General features: G+C 46.8%; 1 protein-coding gene and 1 long non-coding RNA gene across 4 annotated transcripts in view; one reads left to right on the top strand and one right to left on the bottom strand.

Moving 5' to 3' along the window:
* Positions 1-10,982: 10,982 nt before the first annotated feature.
* The window catches only part of AFF1 (AF4/FMR2 family member 1), a 207,482-nt gene continuing 195,089 nt past the window's right edge, over positions 10,983-23,375 (top strand). For 2 of the 3 annotated variants that reach the window (XM_019552822.1, XM_019552827.1), the window contains exons 1-2: positions 10,983-11,006; positions 20,964-21,180. The gene's annotated coding sequence lies outside the window, so the exon portion shown is untranslated. Of the gene's footprint in view, positions 11,007-20,963; positions 21,185-23,375 lie in introns of all 3 variants that reach the window. The other variant, XM_019552823.1, reaches the window with a different exon arrangement.
* Positions 11,751-23,375, bottom strand: part of LOC109322026 — a 19,587-nt gene continuing 7,962 nt past the window's right edge. Inside the window, exon 3 of the long non-coding RNA XR_002104283.1 lies at positions 11,751-11,819. This is a non-coding gene — a long non-coding RNA (uncharacterized LOC109322026). The remainder of the gene's footprint in view (positions 11,820-23,375) is intronic.

Raw genomic sequence — 23,375 nt, 5'->3', positions numbered from 1 at the left:
ACCTCCTGGGTTAGATGGAGGTCCTGCACTCTGGCCAAGAACCTACGTGAGCGTTCAGACCTGGCTGACTGTTCTTCCCAGCAGATGTCCAGGAAGTTCAGGTCCCCCATCCTTAGCCTTCACTACCTCTGTAAGCTGACCCAAGAATTCCTGGTATAGCTCTTCCCCTTGGCTGGGTGGTCTGTAGTAGACCCCCATCATTAAATCTCTTTCCCCTTGACTGCTTTGTATTCTAACCCAAAGCACTTCTGTGTGCCTCTCCTCTGACTTTGAGCTACTTGATGAGGATGTGTATTCCTCCTTAATGTAGAGTGCCACACTTCCACGTTTCCTCCCTGTTCTGTCCCTCCTGTACAGCCTACAGCCCTTGATATTCACCACCCAGTCATGCACTGGGTCCCACCACATTTCAGTGAGCCCCACTATGTCTGGGTTGGTGTCAGCTAGTATGAGGGTAAGTTCCTCCTGCTTGTTCCCCATACTATGAGCATTTGTGTAGAGGCATTTGAGGCCCCCTGTGGATGTATGCACTGGCACCCTAATCTCAGCATTGCCCTGGCCCCTATTGCTTACCTGTGTATAGGTTCTGCTCGTCAGTCTAGGCTGGGCTGTACTTGTAAGTGCTGCTTGGTTTAGTGGTCTGAGGCTTCCTCCTCCCTCGTCTTCCCCTTCCCCCGACGAGCCTATTTTAAAGCCCACCGGAGAAGATCCAGCAACCTAGAAGAAAACACACGCTTACCTTTAGGGGAAAGGTGGAGCCCGTCCCACCTGAGCATGTCTCTTGTTGTGATGTGCCCGTCATTGTCGAGGAAGCCAAAGCCTGCCTTGAGACACCATTCCCAAAGACGCCAGTTGGTCTCTACAATGCACGTCTCGTGTCGTCTTCCACGTCCGCTCACTGGTAGGACAGAAATTGTGAAATGGTAGGACAGAAATACCACCTGTGCACCTATCTCCTTCAGCACACCCCCCAGACCGTGGTAGTCCACCATCAGGTGATCAGGGCTTCTCCTAGCTACATCATTAGTACCCACATGGATTAGGACCATGGGATAGTAATCGGTGGGCTGGATCATCCCCATCATGTCCTGAATCTTTGCTCCGAGTAGGCAGTAGACCTCACGTGTTGAGGGGCCCTGGAGACAGATGGGGCCCTCTGTACCTCTCAGGATGGAATCGCCTATGACGATCACTTGACGCTTTCTCCTCCAGGACTGCTTAGCTCCATCGGCCTGTTCGGAGCATAGAGAGTGGGAGTCGCCTCCTCTCCAGTTGCCTCCTCTCCTTCCTTCTCCTCCAGTGTTGCCAGGGCCTCGTACCCGTTCTCCAGCCAGACTGGAGGAACTGGTACTGCTGTGTTGCAAGCAGCCCTGGTTCTGGAGGTGATCATCTGCCACTCTATAGTTGTGAGCACCTCCCAAGGTGCTTCTTCCTTGGTTGCGTGGCCCTGCAGGGAAAGGAAATAGCCATCAATTTTGTCCTCTGCCTCCCTGATTCCCCTCAGCCTGCAAACCTCCTCCTGGAGCTCCCTTACCTGTGCCTCCAGGGCCCTAAGGCGGGCACCTGCAGGACAGGTGTGGGGGTCCCCAATCCCTGCCCCCCCGAGCCTTGCTGGACAACCTCCACAGGCCATGGCTCCCTACCAGCTCAGGTAAGAGTGCTTCCCCTCCAGATCCAACTCAGATGCATCCGGTCCCTCTGCCCACTTACCTTAGAGGGATCAACTGATGCTTCCCCTGCTGCTGCTGTGTCCGCCTCCACCTCAGGTCCGGTAAGGGGCATGTGGGACACACGTGTGCCTACATCCCTCCTCTCCCTGCTGCTCCTGGCTCCCGAGTGCTGGGGGCTATGTCAAACCACGGCTTTTAAAGCCCGCGGTTTGAATTTCCCACCGCTACCCCAACAGCCAATCAGGTGCTCTGGTCTTGCTGGAAGTGCCTGCCGGCAGTCCCACCCCCTACGCTCCCCTGCTGGGGGGATCCAGTGCCTCCAGAGCCTGCTCCCTGAGGGTTAACCCCGGGGGTGCTCCCTAGTTTGGGGGGACAGTCCCCCCTAGCCCTCCACCTGTCTGCACGTTCTGTTCACGCAGTGCAGCTCAGGAATGCAGCTCCCTACCAGCTCAGCTAAGAGGGATCCGGGGGGCTTCCCCTCCAGATCCGGCTCAGCTGCGTCCAGTCCCTTTGTCCACTTACCTTAGGGGGATCAGCTGATGCTGCCCCCGCTGCTGGCTCCACTGCTGCTGCGTCTGCCTTGGGTCTGGTAAGGGGGCACATGTGCGTGTGGGACACACGTCTGCCTGGATCCCTCCTCTTCCCGCTGCTCCTGGCTCCCAATTTCTGAAGATCATGATGAATAAAGATATGCTGAACCAAATTCCCAAAGGAGGCACTTGCACATCAGAACCTGTGCTAGATCTCCTCATCAATGTTCACTCTCTGAGAAAGTTACCTACTGAGATAGGGGAAGTGCTTGATTACCTCTAGGGTCTTTCTCTCAATGGTAATTGGGGATGGGAGTCACATTTATGGCCCAGGACAGGCTGATAGAACACTTTAGTTTTTCAGAGTTGAGAGAGAGGCCCAAAGTTCATCAGGCTTCTCTAAAAAGTTCCAGAGCGATCTGGAGGTTTTCCTCAGTGCGTGCAAGGATGGTGCAGTGATTAGCATATTGTAGGTCAAGGATGGTTGTTTTGAGTACTTTGTACTTAAACCAAAAAATGTCCCAGATTGAAGAGTCCTCCATCCATTTGGTATGCTATGTCAATTCCAGAAGGAAAGCAGTCCTTAATGCAAACCAAGATGACTGCAAAAAAAAAGGAGAATGGAGTTGGGGTGATGACACTTCCTTGTTTGACCCCAGTGCAAATGACAAATAGATTTATCTCCAATCTGCTACACAGAAAGGCCTCAGACATCTGATCATGAAGAAGCCTCAGGACCTTGATACTTTTCCAGACATCCAAATTTGGTCAGTACTTTCCACAAGGCTTCATGATTGATGGAATTAAAGGCCTTGGTGAGGTCAATGAAGGCCATATGCAGGGCCTAGCATGGTTCCCTATACTTTTCTTGGACATGGCAGACAACAAAGGTCATGTCAGTTGCCCCACAGCATGGTATGAACCACACTGAAATTCCAGCAGGACTTCCTCAGCAACAGGTAGAACATGGTTCAGGAGGATGCAATCAAGGGTTTTCCTTGCTGTGGAAAGGAGGGTGCTATCTGAATAGTTGCCACAGGGTGCTCCCTAAATTGACTGATGAACTGATTCTTGATGGCAAAGACAGTGCTGTGAATATATCTGTCCTGAACTAGTTTCCCTTTCCAGAAGGTCTAGCCTCTACTGTCTTTCCTCAGCTGACTCTCATCCAATCATCTTACCTCTCTCAGAGCTGCCACGTTGATGTTGTATCTCACTAGCTCCCTAGAGATGATGGCAGTTCTTCTTTCTGGTCATTTGTTGTCTTGGTTATCCATCAAGGTGTGAAAGTTCCATGTTGTGAACATCATTGTATTATGATATTTTCAAACTCAGAGAGAATGATCCTGCTGGATGCAGTTATCCAGGTGGGAGCAGATAAGACAGCCTAGGTTTAGTACACCATAGGTGAACAGAGGGGGTCCTTAATAGGACTACTCAGTCACTATAGTAGCTGCTGAATTGCACCTCTGTCTCAACCCAGGTGCAAGACTACCATCACCACAACCTGGATGAAGATTCATGGCTGGAGACTACCAGATTTGGTAGTCTTGTCTCTATTATCATGCATTCATTGCCACAGAGATTTTGGAGTTTGTGACAGGACAGCATGTTGTTTGCTGTGGTAGAAATTTGTGTGTGACTGTTTAATGTGAGGAAGCTGGTACACGGAAAAAGCAACCACATGACCTTGACAAGGTGGAGCTCCGAGCCCAGTGGAAAGGGAGAATCCTAGACCACAGGAGACATCTATGTTGCTGCAGCCTTCTTCTGTCTTTATAGCTGTTGAGGACTTGGGGGTTTGGACCATGGTTTGTCTGGAACCTCCCCTCCGGTCTGCTTATCATGGGTATCCTGTCAGGAGCGTGAGCATGAGACTCCAGGCAAAATAGCTTTTGGGACACACAAGCCTCTCTATTACTACAAGGTCTTGGGCTGTGGAGAGGCTGTATGGGCAAATGGCCACTAGAAACGATTGGCAATGTGTAGGGGGTGCATGCGGGTGTATGTGTACCCCCTGAGATCAGCTGTGCACCCCCTGGAAGCGCCAGCTGCAATACCGGAAGTGCTAGTGGAAATGCACTTCCAGTTTCACCACTAGTTCAGTGATCAGCCGCTGGGGCACCCTCCCTTCCCCCTGTCCCCCCATCGGCCACTGGGAGACTTCCTGCCCTGTCAGGGATCTGGTGCCCCCCCACAGACTTGGGAGGCACCAGTTGCCCATGCTAGATATTCATGCTAAATGGTCTTAATACACTTTCCAGAAATACTATCATGCAGCTGATTTTGCAACCTGAAAAGCAATTAAGTAATATTCTCTCGCGCAAAGTGTAGGAGATAAGATGATAAAACAGTGGATCCTGTAGTTAAGATAAAATACATTCTGCTTTCCATCAGTCCTATGCCATCAGTACTATGGACTTACACCAGTGTCATTTAAGGCCATTTTATTACAAAATGGGACCATCAACCAAGGGCTTTAATTCACTTTAACTTACCTTCAGTGACTTATACCTTTAGTTCATTTCCTTTAACATTTCTGAAAGAACATGTGGACAAGACCTACCTGTGTTCTTCTGAGTTTAAGGTGTCTCTCTTTGCTAAGTTATCATATACACAGCTTCTCTTACATAACATTACATTGACATAACTGATTCGCTGTTACCTGGCAATTTTCCAGAGGTGAGCTAGAGAGACAATGGAAGCTCTGCGATACAGTTCTAAGATTATTTTCTGGGTGAAAATCATGAATATTTTTATCTTGCCCTTGCACTTCCTAGTGCTCTCAAAGTTTGCAACATTTCCTCAGTTCTGTTGGTCGTGGCTTATTTGATAGGAATATAAGATTTCTAGCGTTCTTCCTTTCAATAGGAGATAAGTAACAAAATCTTGCCCTGAGACCTTCACTCACTTTCTTTTAGAAAATACAAGTTTAATGTGCTTCCCACCAAGGTTAGTTTATTCTGGGCTTATGATAAGGTATGGAAGGATGTCCCTGAATACCAGTTGGCCTCCTCTCATATTTAGGCCCTTATTTACCCATATCTCTTTGTCTGCTATGTGTAGAAAAAAACCCTACTTTTTCAAATAGAATAACTGAAACCCAGCTGAAACTCTTGTCTTGTGAGCTGAATCAGTTGTTTGTAAAAATATTTTTTATTAAAGCTTATAACACATCTCACGTTTTAGGATATTATTCTGCTCCTATCAAGCTCAGTGGCTAAATTCTCTTTAATTCAATAACAACAGGAACAGCTCCAATGTCAGATATTTATAATTCATGTACTGGATACACCTTCACAGACATGGGTAGATCCAGGATTTAAAAAAAGGGGGTATGGGAGCAGTGACTGACCCTGCAGGGGTGGCTGTACTCCCCCACTCCCAGCTTCCTTTCACCACTAGGGCAGGCTGACCACACTTTGGGGACTTTTTTAACATCTCTGAATCAGATAAGAAGCTTCTTTTAGCAGCTGTCTCCTTCTCTCCACAATCAGTAACATCTTCTGTCCATTCCCATTCCCCCCTTCCTCCTCTCTACTTATGCCTCTGGACTCAGGAAGGGGAGACCTGCTGCTGCTGCCGTCCCAGCCACTTCTGCCCCACTTCAGCTGGGGCTGTCGGGAGAGGCTGCGTGGGGAGATGGGCTTGGGAACACACAGTGACAGTGACTGACGGATATGTCACTGCTTCAAGACTGGCAGGGAACACAGGGGACTGGACAGGGAGGGGGAACCTGCCCACTGCCACTGCTACCCACATACCCTGGCTGGAGCTGGTTATGTGTAGCTCTGGAGCTCTCCCCACCCCAGGTTAGCCAGGGGCAGTGGCAGTGGTGGATGAGGAAGGGGATGGGGGCAGGCTGGGCACTGCAAAGCATGGTGGGGAAGAGATGGGGTACCAAGAGAGAGGGATTCTTACCTGCTTCAGAGACTTTTAAGTCCCCAGCTGCTGCTCCCATGCCGTGGTCTGAAAATGAGGTGTGACTGCACCACTGCACCTCTTCTGGAACGGCCCCTGTTTACAGATATGTCTGTCTTTGCATCTTCCTCCAAAAAGATATAAACGTTTTTCAACCAAGCTTAATCTCCAGTTAGTGAAGCATTTCATCCATGATAAAAATATTTAGTTACTATTAAAAAATTAAAGTTGTGAACTATTTGTATTGTCAATAGTTGTATAGTCTCATTTTCTTTAGTCTTCCTTCCTTTTTTGTGTGTAGGATTTTGGTTTTGTTTTGTTTTGTTTTGTTTTTTGACTTCCTTATTTTAGGCCTTCTCCTGCAAAAGGAACATTCTCAATTTAGCTTTTAAATTCTTTCATCCCTCTGTGTATATATATATATATATATATGTGCTGTATGGCCTGTACTGTACTTTTAATGAGAGGTCAACATGATTTTCTACCCCTTTTTGTTGTTCAGAATCCCTTTTTGAATTCTCAGTGTAGTAAGTTATTTTTGGGGAGTCATTTAGCCTCCTATTTCTGTGCCCAAAGAAACAGTGTGGCACACTCCCCCCCAAAAATTGCTAGAGTTGCCCAATTGTTCTCCACAACCTATGAGAAAACCATAGGGTTGTCTTGGGTCACTGAAGCCAATAGGAGCTTTTTAGTTGATTTTAGTAGTTTTGGGATTAGGCCGTAAATGGCCACTATACTGCCTATGTTAGTTTTAGTCTGAAAGATTTTAGTGGACATAATCCATGTAGCCCCTTCCATAATCTTCCACTCTGTGTTTACATGCTTCAGCCAAGTCCTGCTCACAGGATATTGATAGTGTTTTTTTCTGTGGCTGTTTGTTGTTGAGGGTTTTGTTGTAGCATGAGGATGATTTTGTATCTACATTAAGTACCTAAATTCTAATATGAAATCAGAAGGAATCTGAAAATCTTGCCACTGGTAGGAGCAAAACTATTCAGATTTTAATTTTTGCTGACTGAATTCATACACCAACGTTGTACATTTGACAGCCTGGCACTACAAAGAATGGATATTTTCATATTGAGAACACGTAAAAATTTGGATTTTCACATGCAACTGACCCATTTTCCAATTCTGAAAAATTGTGCAAAAGCAGGAAGATTGTTTGATGGTGGACCCACACATTCATTTTGAAACAGACCTGTGTATTCATTATGAATATTTTATTTTGTTTCAATGGTAACATGCCCACTTAAGACACTGCTCTGATCTTTATTGTTTTATCTTATGGACATTGGAAACGTTCATCTGTGAAACTGTTGTTAAAAAAAAGTAATGAAGAGTAGAGCTCTTTTGCTCCAACTCTGAAGAAGGCCAGGCCCTTGCTTTGCTGCTTCATAGGAGTTTTGCTTGTCTAAGGACTGCAGAACTGGGCCCAGTCTGGAGGAATGCAGCCCTGTTTTATCATAGGGTGCTCCTAGATAGGAGTCTATTCTTTTCTCCATGCTGAGTAGAAAGCTTCCTGTTAGGGCATGAAATTTTGTCTTACATCCATCACATGGGATTCGTTCTCCTACCCTTTCCCCTGGGAGAGAACTAGGTGTTTTGTTTAGTCAGGCTTTTGCTTCTGTTTAGAGTTTTTCATTCAGTGATTTTGTTACTGGGTACACCACTCCAGGTTTCCATTAGGGAAAGCCTGTTGAGAGAAGGCAAGTAGAAGGCAGGGTATATTTGCATCTTAAAGACTGGGGGGGAGGGACGGAGGGGGCAGAGTCAAGCTTATCTGGCTGTGTGGGCTGGAGTTCAGGGGCAGTGCATGGGCTGGGTCAGGCCCATGGACCCCCCTCCCCTGCCCTGAGTTCAGGATCCAGTGCACACAGCACATGCTTTGGCCAGCCTGAGATTGCAGCACCCATGTGGAGCTGGTCTGTTATGTGCAGTGTATGTGGTGCCCACTCTGAGACCCAGACCACATGCAGTGCAGGTCCCAGACCAGCAGGGCCATATGCCAGGTACAAAACAGGTCCCAGGCAGGGGCAGATGGGGGAGAGGTGCACTGGTGCATTTACATGCCCCTTTGATCCCTGCTTCACCCAACATTTAATACCAACTCCCTGGCAGTGGGAGCAGCATCTCTTATCACCAGGCACCAGTAAGAGCATCCACTGAATTCATGACTCATTAAAATCTATCTAATTCCTTCTGAATTCATCATTCCACTCCACAGGTGTTAAGGACCCTCTCTCCTTTTTAATGGTCTTTGACATTCCACCAATCAAGTGGTCCTTTGTTCTGCCATTCTGCTGTATGTTTGCTCTTCCTGGTCATGCAGGACATTTGTATACAACACAGGGGTTTAATTCTCCCCAAATTGAAGCAGTGGCTTTTTAAAAACACCATTTCAATTTAGGGCGAAGTAAACCCCCATGTCGCGAAGTAAACCCCCATGTCGTGTACACCCATGTCTACTTGATCCTTATCTGCCTCTCCAGTGGCGGGAGGAGAGAGTGAGCTGCTGGCAGGCAGAGAGGTCCCTGAGCTGCAGTGGGGAGGGGCTGGTGCTTCCCTTCCTGGCATCCCTTCCCCCCAGGTGGCACCTGCCAGCAGGCACCCAGCTTGGGCAGTCCCAGGGTGTACCACAGCCACAGAGGGAAGGACTAGGCCCCCACGCAGCTCAGGCAGGCAGGCAGGTTCCATGTGGGGGGTGGGGGAAGATCAGGCTCACCGCTTTTTTTTTCCTTCTGTGGAGCCTGCCTTCCTGGGATGCTGCTGGGCTTCCTGCACTGCCCCTGAGCCGCACAGAGCCCAGTGCTTCCCTTTGCAGCTGTAGGGTAGGAAAATAAAACTCCTTGCAGATGTTTTACTTTGCAGCACCCCGAAGTCATTTGCTGCCTCCCAAAGTAATTTAAGGTGCATTACATTGCTGAATGTGCTACAGCGACTGGAATTAATGTGCAATACATCGCTGAATGTGCAAACACCAAGGCCATTAAAACAGTGCAAAAGGCCTTTAACCCACTTTAAAGTGGTAACCCACTACAAATGCCCATAGAACCTATTTCACAGTCTTGAGGCTGTTTTTAACATATTTTAACATATTCCAATAAAGTTCTCTTTCTTTTTGTTTCCATCTTAAACTGAATGGTACAGCCCCAGGTCCCTGGCATAGGAGTAAAGCTTCTAGTCCTCTAGTTCACCTGGAGAAAAATAGGTGGTGTGTTTTATGAGATAGTGAAACTTGTCAAAATCCTAGGTCTGCCTGTGCCCTGGGCTCTGTGCATGGGGCCTATCCAGTGTGTGCCAAGTGTGGGTCAACTCTGAGATCCAGGGGCGGCACTGCGGGGCAGATGATCATAGAAATAAAAATCATAGAAAATGAGTGCTGGAAGGGACCTCAGGAGGTCATCTAGTCCAACGCCCTGCAGGACCATCGCCAACTAGATCGCCCAGCCAAGGCTTTGTCTAGGCCTTAAAAACCTCCAAGGATGGAGACTTCACAACTTTTTTGGGTAGGCTGTTCCAGTATTTTACTACCCTCCTGGTCAGAAAGGTTTTCCTAATATTAACCAAATCTTCCCTTGATGCAACTTGAGACCATTGCTCCTGTTTCTGTCATCTGCCACTGTGTAACTCCATCTCTTCTGTTACCATCCTTCAGGTAATTGAAGGCTGCTATTAAGTCCCCCCTGAGTCTTCTCTCTTCCAGATGATGGGACTCTGCCAGCTGAATCTGGACCACAGGCTGCATCTTTGACACACTGCTGGTATAGAGTACCCAAAGCATGCGAGTGTGCTTGTGCATGAATGGCACATGCCCCCCATGGCTGGAGGGGCATGGCTGTGCCGGTGGCGGTGAGAGCACAGTGGTGTGGAGTGGGGAGCTCCCAGAGATGCCGCCGGTACTGTTGGTGGGGGGCTGGTGAGTGCTGACCATGGGTCGGCGACCACCTGCAGGTGCTGCCAGCAGCAGCCAGGGGTGGTTAGGGACTGGCAGTGGGGCGGTAAATGGCAGGGGGCACACCGCCACACACAGAGGGTGCATGTGAACCCGCATGCATCTCCTACACATCACCCCTGTGCATCTATCTATCTAGTAGCCAAAGCGTGTGTGTGTGTGTGTGTGTGTGTGTGTGTGTAATAACTAGCTAGACAGATAGCTATTATATACACACACATATGTTTTGGTTACTCTGTATAGAGATAGCTAGATAGATAGTTACATCAGAAGCTTTCCTCAGCTGAGGGAAGGAACCCAGCAGTGCTTGGAGGAGAAGGGGGTGAGGGAGTGAGTTCCCCGCTCCTCAGAGGAAGCTGGGTCTGTGGCAGTGAGGGGCACACTTGGGAGATGGGACTCCCAGTATGCTGCGATGCCCTTCTGGGGCGCCAGGGCCTATTGGGGCAGGACGGCAGCATCAAAAAGCCCCCTTCTGCTACCAACCAGCCCCGGGGCAGGTGCCGGGAGGCTGCCTTTGTGATGAGCCCGAGTGCCCCTGGGTTCAGGCCCCGTTCTCAGCCAAGACCCTGGGCAGAGGCTCCTGCCACGCAGGGCAGCCTAGCTCCCCTTCATAGCGACCGCTGGGGGCCCCTCCCCTCTAAGCGCCGCTCACCGGGAGGGCGGGCTTCAGAGGTTTCCGGAGGAGCTCCGGCCCCTCCATGGAATCCCTCTGTTGGAGGCGGGGCCTGTCCGGCAGCGGGCGTGTCCGCGTGCAGGGGCGGGGCGTGGAGCGTCGCGGGCCAGCGTTCGACTCCCGCCTCCCAGCCCGGGCCGCCGCCGCCGGGAGCCCCTGGCCGGTCCTCTCCCAAGCGGGGCAAGCGCGCGGCGCCCCTTCGCAACTGTCGCCGCCGCCTCCTCCCTCCTGGGGCAGCTCGCAGCGACTTGGCCGAGGTGAGACATGAGCTGCAGCGGGGGTGGGAGGGATCCCCCCGTCCTGCCCCGTAGTTGTAAGGGCTGTGTTCGGGGGAGCCTGGGTTTTTCCCTCCGGGCCCGGCCCGGGCTGCCTCGCAGTTCCGCTCCTGCTTTGCAGGGTTAACAGCTGCCGGCCCTCGGCTCTGACTCACTTTGCAGCTATTGTTTCCCTCTCAGCCGCGGGCTCTGGTCTGCTAGGAGCTGAGCCCGGCGCCTCCTGTAATGTCTCTTCTGGCCGCAGCACGTCGCGGCCCCCGCCCCGCCGTACCGATGGAGACTTGGGCCCCTGCCACACCTTGCATACATTGCGCGATTCCCTGGGGGTAGGGGTCGAACTACACGTTGACTCGGGGGGGCGCTGCAAAAAATTTTAAAGCGATTTATTGGAAGGGATAATCAGGAGACCCCCTCCAGGTTATGATTTTCAAATCTTACAGCGGAGCTCTTGTCTCTTATGCGGGGGCTTAGCTCCCCCATAATTCCCACCCTGACTGGGGGGTTGTGCAGTACATTTAGATGGGCCCCATGTGCCAAGCAATGAGCGTATAACTCTCAGGTCATCCACGCAGTGAATGTAAACCAGCCCCACGTGCAAAGGTACAGTCATGCAATTTGCTGGTGAACAGCGCAATGAATTTAGGCCAGCCCCCGTATGCCAAGTCATGATCATGACATAAAAATGTCCAACCAGCTATAAAAACAGCCAACCAGCTCTGAATGTAATGCTTGAAAATGTGTAACAACCCCCTAGCTGGTTTCTAGGCAGCTTTCATTTGGATGCATGGCAGGGCCCTCACACAAGTCCCATGTTTATGAAAGTGTTGCACTTGGAGTATCCCATTCTGCTTATTTGAACACTGATAGACTTGTTGCTGCTGCATGTGCTGTGCTGATGGTAGTGTATAAGGTACACACAGTCAGTAGACCCTAAAGATTAAAGTGATCAATAGTAATTTCACCAGAGGCCACTGTTTCAGCCCAAAAGTCTCCCAATGCCTGACAAAGGGTGTTTGTGCCCAAAAGCTTGCAAATAACCTTTTTCCACTTATTTAGTAGATCTAGTAAAGGATATTGCATCTATCCAAATAACCTGGCCTGCAAGCTGCAAACTAAACTGCTACTTTTCTTCCTAGAGTCCTGTAAAGTCAGATAAGTTAAAGGGGCCGCTCACATGCAGGGAAACCTTTGCAGGATTGGGGTTTGTAGAGTTAAGAGTGTGTTGATGTTTAAGTGGTTAACAATACTGTCTTGCATTTAAAGGTATACAATTATTTTAAAAATAACCAAAAGTAAGTCTCAGACTGAAAATATTGTACTTATAAAATGTCCAATTCTGGTCTCAGCAAGCACTTTTACACTTCACTTTGTAGTAAAAACGAGTCAGAAGTGGGAGTCTTGCAGTAACACAAACTTGACAGTTGGGAATATGCAGTGTACATAAATAAAATTTGAATGTGACAGTTGGCCATATGACACCCCTTTTTCCAGAAAAGCATATGTTTATTTTTCAATGCAGGAAAAGCAGAAGCTATGCTCATTTTCTTCATGTAATACAATTTAAGGTTCTTAGATGTCACACACATCCACAACTTTCTGGCTGCAAAGCCTGTCTTCTGTGCTCATATCTTGATGGTACTGTGAGGGGAGGTTGTACATGTATGTAAAATATATATTTTTTCTTAGTTGGAGTACAAGTTCTCACTAAAAGAATTGGCATTTTTTATTCTTTCATAATAGGAAAAGAACTTTTGTTCCAAAGCCTTTGTTCCTTATCTTTCATAGGAGGTGAAGGCCAGTGGCAAGTAGTAAATTACTTGCTTGTGGAGATGGTCCAAGTGCCTCTTAAAAAGAGACAACCTTCTTTCTTCTTGAAGGAGGCATTAGGGCAGCTTTTGTTCAAAGTCATTACTTGATTCTGGCAATTTACCTAATGTTAATCCATGTCCTGTCTTCTTTTCTTGGGTCTGCTGGTGGAGAGTACTGTGGTAAGAATTCCTGCAGTATCTTAGTGCTGACGGGTGAAGGGTGTTTTGTGCACAAAACTTGCAAAGAAGAATTTTTCCAACTATTTTGATTGATCTAATAAAAGTTATCAGATTTATCCAAAGAATCTAGTCTGCCTATGTCCTTGGACCAACACAGCTACAACGAACGCTCCTGCAGTATCCTTTGACTTTCTTTACCTGTGTTAATTTGGCTATAGACTTGGCTTTGGCATGGGGGCTGTACTGGCTGGCAATCTCTTCCTGTGAGCAGTAAAGATCAAGTGTGCATGTTCTGGTACTGTTAATCAACTGCCTTCTATAGCATTGATCATAAGGTATTGCTTATTCACCTGTGGGCAGTTTATCTTCCCAAGGAGCTTCCAAACGCTGTTCTTGTCACCCTTCCTGTTCACTGTGTGTGTTAGGCCATTAGTAGATTTGCTAAAGTGGCTTGAAGAGTGGCCTATACAAATGCCGCTTGGTATGCTTTCATCTGACTGCAGTGATGCAGTTCAGCACCTTGGTGTCAAACTGAGATTGTGACGAGATTTTTTGCAAACTGGCTGAAGCTTGACTTGAGGTAAGATGGAGATAATGCTGGCAGATTAGGGAAGTAATAGAAGTGCTTGAGAGAGCAGATTCACTATTAGTTACTATGTTTTATTGCTGAAGAGTTGAGTTAGGCCCCCAGCTGCTACTTGTTAATCACTGTAGTAGTGAACTAGTTTATTTTTATCAACTGCAGCTGGTCAGAAGGCTCTTTTCTGGAGGGAACGTTACTATTATCTAATCTTGAAGCACTTAAATCAGTGGCAAAATTATTGGCAGTGTGCTACTTGTAGACTGAAGCAAAGTGCAGCACCTTGCTTGTTGACTGAGGTGCTTTGTTGGGAACATCTGTGCTCCAGGATCTGCAGTGGTCTTCAGATCTATTTAAGTTGTTGTTTGTATACTAAAAAGCCCTACATGGGCTGAGACTTGTTGCTTCCCAAGTTCCACGCTGTAGTCAGAAGGCTCTTTTGCATTGGATCCCTTTTGTTATGGAGGAGAGGGTATTACTGGCCTGGTGTTTTCTGGGAGAGCACCTAGATTTTGGCAATTTGTTTCCCACATTTGTCTGAAATGGCTTGATTTTTAGCAACCTTCCAGGCACATTTTAAGAGCACTTGCTAAGGTTCTTGGAAGGGGAGGATGGTGGTCTTCGTACAATGAAGTAAGGGTTAAGAGTAGTGTTTTGATATGTTGCTGACCAAGTTCCCCTTTAGCTGATTGTTTTAATATTACTGTTGTGGTATCAATGGTGTGCTGGGTTTCCAGGAGCCTTGTATTCTTACCTTTTCCAATTCTTACTTATATTGACATAACAAGTTCTGTGCTATACAACACACAACATAAATACAAGCAACCCCCGCTTAGTGCTCTTAAATGGTTCCAGAAAAACCAAGCACTAAGCAAAACTGTGCTAAGTGAAATCCATTTGCCTGTAGGAATGAATGTAAATATAGGTAATTGGTTACCACCGCTTCTTGCTGCCACCATCTCTCCCCATTAGCCTGCTGGCCACTCCAGTCTCACATGCCAGCCCAGGCCTGCATTCCTGCTGCCTCATTCTGGGCCCCTCCTGGCCCTTGTCCCAGGCACCAATGCAGGCCCTATGCAACTGGCACTCCTGCTGTCCTGCTCTAGGCGTGGGCCCCTGCCAGCCCTGGCCCTGGGCCTCATTCCTGCAGCCCTACCCTGGGTGCAGGCCCCCGTTGGCCCTGGGCACAGGCGCAGGCCCCGCACTCCTCACCATCTCTGCTGCTTTGACTGGTGAACTCAGGCGGTGGAGCATACCACAGGAACGGGGTGGATGTTTGCAGCTGGCCGGGAGTAGCGGGGTTTGCAGCATCCCTGCTATGTGCCAGCCATCTGTAAACCCCCACCACCCCCGCCATGGGACACTCCACTGCCCCACCAGTCTGTGTTCACTAGCCATGCCTGGCTTCTTCCCACCTCACCATGCTCACGCCTACCCCCACTCGCTGCCACTCACCGCACTTGCTGCTACTGTTGTTGCCACCGCTGCTTCTCCCCACCTTCCTGCTAAAACTCCCTGATTCCACAGAGCACTACAGCGAAAATGGTCGAGCGCTCAGTGAAACCAGCTATCAATTTTAAATGAGCGCTATAGCAAAATAGCGCTAATTGAAACCGCATTAAGTGGGGGTTGCCTGGATGGGTCCCTCACATAAGACTGTGACAGTGTTGGAGAGGCCTATGGATCCTGATGCTGGATGCAACACTGAAGCCTGTTTCATTGTTGTCACAAGCCCTGATGTTTTCTAAGAACACCATCTGCTCCACCTTCTTTAAATACAGTGCCCTTAGGTGAAGGAGCATAACTGCCCAGTTATGCCTGAATAAAAATCTACTCTAAAGTTTTGGTGTCAGTGGCTGTGGGTGTCAATGAGTTGCATCAAATAAATTGTGCAGAAGTCAGGGTGGGGTATCAATTTTAAAGTCTAGACTGTAAGATACTGTCCTGCCTTCTACCTGACTTCAGACTAGCACAGGGGTGGGAAAAATGCGGCCTGGGGGCTGAACGTGGCCCACTAGGCCATTCTATCCAGCCTGCGGGGCCCCTAAAAAATTTAGAAAATTAACATTTATCTGCCCTGAGCTGCCTGTCATGTGGCCCTCAATGGCTTGCCGAAACTCAGTAAGCAGCCCTCTTCCCAAAATAATTGCCTGCCTCTGCTCTAGGTGCTGCTCCTGTCCCATGTGCTGCCACCACCTAAGATGTAGTCTTCTCTCTGTAAGATGGACATCTTTCATTTGACAGTGAAGGATGCTCATGCTTTCTGGTGTATGCAGATTGTAAACTCTGCATAGTTGGGTGCTTCATATCCAAAGATGCATTGTGCAAGGATTTTGGTTGTTATAATTCCTGATTTTAACCATGATTGCAGTAGCCCCCAGGAGCACCAGTCACTGAAAAACTGAGGAGGGATAGGGAAGATAGGATCCAGCTGGGAATACTACTTTCTGTAGCCACCATCAGAGATAGGAGCACTGGGATCAGTCGTTACCATCCCTCTGCTACCTCTTGTGGGATTGGAGGAGAGAGAAATTCTAAACCCTGGGGCAAAAGGAATTTAGGAAGTAGCATCCATTGACTGCAACCAGAAACAGTGGGCAGGACCAGCATTGATAGTGGAGTCCAGGCTGGCTGCGCTCAGTGGCTGTATGTTCTGATCCTAAACCCTTCTCTAAAGCCTTACTGAATCAGCCTTTTCTCCCATCTTTCTTCTATGTCTGTCACCCTTCCCTTGTCTTCATCTCTACTTCCTAAAGCCTGACCCTCTAAAACAGTTTGTAGTAACTTTTACAGACCTGTTGCTGTGTTATTCCCTGCTATTCTATTCCCTGACTTCCATCTCTATTCTGTCTATTTAGACTGCAAGCTCCTCTTCAGAAAACTGTGGTTTTTGAAAAAGCTTTCAATTGTGTTAGGACTTCCTGGCATCCTTAAATATTTACTTTAGTCATATTATGATATCAGCTTAAACAAGTGTTCACAACTTTCAAACAAGAGCAGTACTGATCTAAACTTCCTTCCCAACAATTCTGCCACCAGAGGTTTATTTTTAGTTTCTTTTTGAGATACTTTTGTGCAGGGCACTTTTGAGATGACTCATTAACACTTAAAAACTGGATTCAGTGAGTTAATGATATCCCAAAGAATCTACATAGGTGCTTCTATTTCTTCCACTGCTATAGTTACCCCACAACACTTCAAGAAATCACCAGAATGGTAATTTGTAAGAGTCTTGTGTCTATATACAACTAGTTAGACAATTCTCTATAACTGTTAAAAGTTTGCACTGCTGTGTAGAACAGCTTGAAAAGTGACTTATGCTATGGCAAACTCAAAACCAAGTACGCTGAAAAGGTGTGTGGGAAAATAAGTTTTCAAATCTGCTTCATTGCAGGGCATTTTTCTGTCCCAACTAAATCCCCAGTTGGCTCTGCAGGGTTAGATGTTGTGATGGCTTTAAAAAATAGCTGCAGCTGCTTGGAGTATGATCAATGTTTGAACTCCTGTTGTGGGTTCTACTGGTAGGGAAATTTTTGGCGGAGTGGCTTAGTGCGTGCCACACTGCAGCTGTGTTCAGCGCTAGCTCTCTGTTTCCCCATATAAGCTTGGGAACATGGCTCTTTAACTGTGTTAGAAACATGTGTTATAGAACACAGGCTTTTAATTGCTTTCAAACCCTGTGTGTGCTAGCATTTAAAAGCAAGTAGTCAACATTTAAATCTCTTCTAGGCAGCAATTTATAATCTTTCCCCTTCTGCCACACCATAAAAGTATCCCTAGCAATTGGAACATTATAGCCCATGCTGTTTACTTTTCTCTTTGCACTTTTAAAAGCCCCATTTTTAGAGCATTCTCTTGCAACTGCTGGTTTTTGTATGCCAATTATTGGCAATAGTATTGGGTGGGAACTTAACTACTCACAGGGATAGAAATATAAACATCTGTAAGTATTTGGTTATATTTTTCCCAACTAAAGTTGATTGTGTTTTTCAAAAAACCAAACAAACAAAAAACCAAACTCTTGAAGCATTGAAGAGAATATGGTTTATAGAAAACATTGCAGTAAACTGCTTAAATAAGAGTTTACTTCCTGACTTTGATTCTGACTGCAACTCCTGACATCTCAGAATTTCTGAAATACAGAGGGAAGAGGAAGAAACCTATGTCATTCAAAGTTAATGAAGAAAGATATTATTAAAGAAAAAAGTCCTTTTGAGTGTTTGTGGTCACTTTTAAAAAAGAATAAAGGTTTTCAGCTAGAATCTCCTACAGATTTCTCTCTGCGTCATAGTATGTTTCTACTTAGAAATATGTCTTGCCAAATAAAAAACAAAAAGAGAGAAATGTGATTACAACTACAGGCAACCCCCGCTTAGCACTCTTAATTGGTTCCTGAAAAAATGAGTGTTAAGTGAAACTGAAAGTATTTGATGACCCAAGATGGCAACCGCAATTGTTTTAATGACCTGAGATGGTGACCACAAGTGTTTATAACGAAACTCGCTGAGTGCTAAGTGAAATCAGGTATCAATTTAAAATGAGCATTATAGCAAAATAGTGCTAAGCGGAACAGCATTAAGTGGGGGTTGCCTGTAGTGGTTAATTATGGAAATATAAAATGTTAATCATTCTTAAATGAATGCAGTGCTGGATTAATTTAGGATTTACTGAAGTCAGCCACGGTTTCATGATGTGAAGACTAACACCGTGTATATCGGTAGAGTATGTATAGCAAAGATAGTAGCTGTGCAAGCTTCTTGGTTAGTGTAATGAATATGGTGTAATATATACCTGGGCTTGGTAAAATTAGATTTTTATCAATAAACTTTGATATCACCTCACACTCACAGACCAACAGAAAATATTTCCATCATTAATAATTGAAATTTATAGAATGAGGACATAAGAAAAATGATAGCTGACTGAGTGTGTGATGACAGGGGGAGCAGAAGTGTGCTGACTAGTTTGGACTATTGATGTCCTCAGGTTGCGGATGTGCCGCTGGATCTGGGGGTTGCTGGCAGTCGGCGGCCGAGTTCACTACGTCCTCTGGATCCCTCGCGGGAGCCCAGAGACAGTCCAGTGTTGCACCCCTAGCGGGGCAGGTCCAGCCTGGCCATCATCGCCGCTGCATGGTGCTGTTCTGGCGGTGGTGACCAGTGCCGTGATGACATCAACTAAAATTGCAGGGATGGGTCGTCAAAATGGCATCCGGCGCTCGATGTTCTTCATGCAGTTTATATAAAAGGCTAAAAGCTTTAAAAAGTTAAAAGCCTAAAACTGCAAGGGGGGGGTGCCACTGGGTAGGGTGACCAGTGCCTTAAAAACACCAATAACTTACGGGGGACAACAAAAGAGAAAACAGGGTGTGCTTGTGCGGGTCATAGGGTCAAAACTAGTGCTTCCCCGGGGGACACGGAGCAGAGCACCCCAGACAGTGCCCACCGGCTCGCAAACTGAGGGAGCTTGCCGGCAGCTACTAGCCCAGTGGTACTCTGCCCGAGACGTGCGCGAAGGACACTAAGGAAAAATGCCCTGAGGTCGCCGGGAGCCTCCCCGGCCAGAGCCTCCTTACTGGATAGCCAGATGACAAGCTTGGAGGAGGAGGAGGAGGAGGTTGACTAGTTTGGACTGCAGCTCCCAGAAAACGCAGGGGACTGGGAACAAAGGAAGAGAAAGTGACAAAGCGGATGAGGGAACTGCGGGCAAGTGGAGCTGGGACTGATAACAGCTCTGCCACTCAGCTGGCAGCACTCGTACACCCCACATACTTCTAATTGTGCACAATCCTGAAAATTTAAATGGATAAAAATTTAAATAAATGCTTAAAAATAAAAAATGACGTTATCTGTCAAAATTATTTAAAAAAAAAAAAAATTCTGCCAAGCCATACTTATGGCATATATTGTTGGCAAGGATTTTTGAGCAATATCTTTTATTGGACCAACTGCATGCTTGAGATAAAGTTAGGCAAACTTTTGAAGGCAGGTTGAAAAATGCCTTTTGTTTGCATTTGAAAGTTTTTTGAATTCACCCCAACCATGTAGTTGGTTCAAAAGAAGTTACTATTCACAAAACCCCTCATAATTTCTGGACCATCAAGGCTACAGCATCACTCTAACACTGCTGTACCATAGTGTTTAAGATCCATGCCCTGCTTGTGGAGAAAACTTTTCTGAACCCTTTTTTGAGCCTGTACAACTAGTTTTCAGATTGCCATACCAATTGGGTAGCAGCTTGCATAGCTTCTCCTGTTATCTCCTTAGAACTTTTCCTGACTTGTTTTTACATTAGAATTTAATTTACAGTCCTTTAAATTGTTAAACTAGACTGTCTTTTCTACTGATGAATTCTTTCTGTGCACAACTATTTAACCAGTAAATATCTTAGGCCTCAACTCTGACTGGGGTGCATACTGATAAGTCCTATACATTCTAAGTTCTTTTGTCAGCACCCTGTGATCTCCAGCTCAGCTGATCGTCCAGTTTTTTTTTCAGTTGAAACTGTGATGGTTATCTGAAGGGGACATTATCCACTACACGCTCATTTAAGTTCACTGAACATCTCTGTGATGATAATTGATCTGTTCTGGAATTAAACAGATGACCTAGAGGTCAGGCCCTTATCTAACTAGTAAACCATCTACTTCTTTTAATTTCATCTGAGTGAGCTGAGCCCCCACTGCTTCACCCAATGCTACTGCAGCATGTCTTCAAGCCATAAATTTGTTTTATGCCTCAGTAGGGTAGGATACTAAAAATAAAGATTCAGGACTGTTTTTCCTCTTGGAACTTATTTTCAAAACTTAATCATTCTCTTTCTCTTCCTGGTACTTCTGTTCAGCTTTGTGAATTGTACTTGTATTAATTCATTCTGTGTCTTTGCTTTTGTTTTGCTCTTACTCAAAAGCAGCTTCTTGAAAGCACATCTCAGCTTTTTACTGAATCAGTTTAAAGACTCTTGCAAAACATCTTCCAACAGAATTACTAGTAATTATGAAGGTTTTGCATGGGTTTACTCTTGAAAAATGAGACAATGAGGAAAGTATGGTAGGTTTGGAGAATGCAAGTAGTTATGCAGTATTGACTATTGGAAGAAAATATATTCCAGGTTAAAACCATTTGCATAGACTTGGGCATAAGAGAAAGGGGAGGCTTTTTGGCATATCCAAATCCAAGGTTTTTTCATGATCCTTTTTGCGTTGTTCTTTTATATAGCCACCCATTTAAATTGCATGTGGGAAGAAGATGCTTGTGTCTTTCTCATTGTGTCCATCTCATGGTAACAGTGATGGGATATTGTATCCTTTTCTTTTTATGTATTTCCTGTATTTTACTTTTCATTATTGTTATTCTTTTTCTCTCTCCCCAGGTGTTTCTATTCATAAGAAGGCTATCTGATATTCTGAGGGGAATGTTCCACATTACCACTTTGTTCCTGCTCCCTATCTATGATGATGAAGTTGAGCTGAGTGTCCTGGGAGCAGAGAAGAGAAGCTTGGACTGGCAGGCTACTGTTCCTGCTGATAGTTCTGAACAAGAGAAAGTACACTCCAGTTAGGCGTCCCAGCTGGACAAGAGAAGGGAAAGTAGGTAATTTTCAAAGAGCTGTCCATTCCTTTACTGTGTGTAGTTGTGATGGCATAGGAGTATTTAAGGTCATGTAGCTTCTCTCCTTCCTTTTTCCTTTCATATGCTATTCCAGGGTGCCTTGAGATCCTTTCAAGGGTGCTTCAGGGTGCCACTCAAATATTAATACTGTTAAGTGTGCAGACATCACTCATCAGATAAACTCAAAGATTTCAAGTAGGAATCTGTAGTGTTTAAAATGTTCTGACTTCTTGTGGTCTTTCTGAGTTCTTTGCAATGGAAGAATTACTCTGTTCATAGGATCATGGATAATTAAGGTTGGAAGGGACTTCAGGAGGTCTAGTCCAACCCCTTGCTCCAAGCAGGACCATCTCAACTGTATCATCCCAGTCAAGGCTTTGTCTACCCAGGTCTTAAGGATGGAGATTAAGGCTGTGTGAAATTTTAGCAGCTGTTTTATTTCAGAGGTGTTCTGGGCCGTTGTGGTGTCCAAAACACTGAACCTGAATTGAAACAAGGCTCTGAAATGTGTTGGAGAATTTTGGAGTTTTGCAACCAGGCTTGCAGGGAAACAAAAACTAAGAAGAGGGAGGTAAGGTTTGCTCTGATACTGACATCTAGCTCCCGTTTTGATTCCCCAGCTTCCTGATCACTTCCCCAGCTCTTCCTGGGGGGTGCAAGTCCCCCGATCTGTGTGCAGGGTTTCAGCAGCGTGGGGCAGTAGTAGCTGCTTGGTACAGCCTGTTCTGAGCACTGGGAAGACTGTGGTGCTGTTGCTGGCCCCAGCCTGCAGCAGCAGCAGCCTGCTGAAACCCCACATGCACATCAGGGGGCTTGCGCCCCCTGGGAAGAGCTGGGGGAATGATCAGAGAGATGGAGAATTGAACCCGAGGCTGGGGAATCCCTGCCATGTGACCTGGCTCTACAGGGAGCAGAAATTCTGCTGTGGTCTCCTCCCCACTGCTGTCTGCCCCATGCAGCCCCAGATCTCTGCTCCCTGTGGAGCCAGGTCGCGCAGCAGGGACTAGCACTGTCCTGCCGTGTGACCTGGCTCTGCAGGGAGCAGAGATCCACGCTGGGGTCTCCTTGCCACTGTTGTCTGCCCCGCATAGCCCCACGTTGCTGGGGCAGCGACAGTGAGGAGACCACAGCATGGATCTCCTCTCTGTGGAGTTGAGTCACATGGCAGGGACCAGCAGGCTTGCTCACCACTTTGCTCTGCTTCCCTGCCCTGCGACCTGACGTGACATGGATCAGGAATCCGTATGGGGGTCTCGTTGCCTGCATGGAGGGCTTCGGCCCTCCCCCTCTCCTGAATGAGCCACCCATGGTCCCGTCCTGCTTCCCGCTGGCGCCCTTGGCCCCAAGCCCCGCCCGGCTAGGTAGGGCTGTGCAAAGCTTCCCTTACAGACCATTCAAAACAGATTCAGCAGAGCTGAATCTCCGAAACAGATTTGGCTGAAACAAAACAGGTCAGTGATTTGAAACACTGAAACAAATTACTGTCCTCCGAAATGGCCGAATCTGAAACCAAATCAAAACAGTAATTTTGCACAGCCCTAACGGAGATCCTACAACCTTTCTGGGTGACCTGTTGCAGTGTTTTACTACCTTCTTAGTGAGAAACCTTTTCCTAATATCTAACCTAAACTTCTCTTGTTGCAACTTGAGACCATAGCTCCTTATTCTGTCATTTGCCACCACTGAGAACATTGTTCTGCATTCAAAAAATGAGTGAAAACTGGGAGATGGCATTTTCAACAGAGTGTCTCAAGATTATTGAGGGATGCCTCCAGCCTAGAAAGGTTGAGAATCACTCGTGGTGTTCCTCTGGGTTTCATTTCGGTTGAATAATTGATTTGAATAGTTCAGGCGCATAGGTGTAGAACTCTAACATTGAATACTTTGGACCTTGAAATACAGAAGATCTTAGCATAAATATTGACATCAGATACTGGCTGATTACGTGTTGGCTCTAGGAAGATTTGTCTGCCCCTGCAGCTTAAAGTCCTTTAAAGTCAATTACCCAATGTTTCATAGATTTCATAGACATTAGGGCTGGAAGGGATCTCGGGAGATCGAGTCCAGCCCCCTGCCCAAAGGGCAGGAAGTCAGCTGGGGTCATAGGATCCCAGCAAGATAAGTATCCAGTTTACTCTTGAAGGTGTTCAATGTAGGTGCTTGAACCACCTCC

This window comes from Crocodylus porosus, unplaced genomic scaffold (genome assembly GCF_001723895.1).
Source record: "Crocodylus porosus isolate Cpor-Errol unplaced genomic scaffold, CroPor_comp1, whole genome shotgun sequence".
Taxonomy (NCBI): Eukaryota; Metazoa; Chordata; order Crocodylia; family Crocodylidae; genus Crocodylus; species Crocodylus porosus.
The sequence above is the reverse complement of the archived record's forward strand: the minus strand, read 5'-3'. Positions and strand labels throughout refer to the sequence as shown.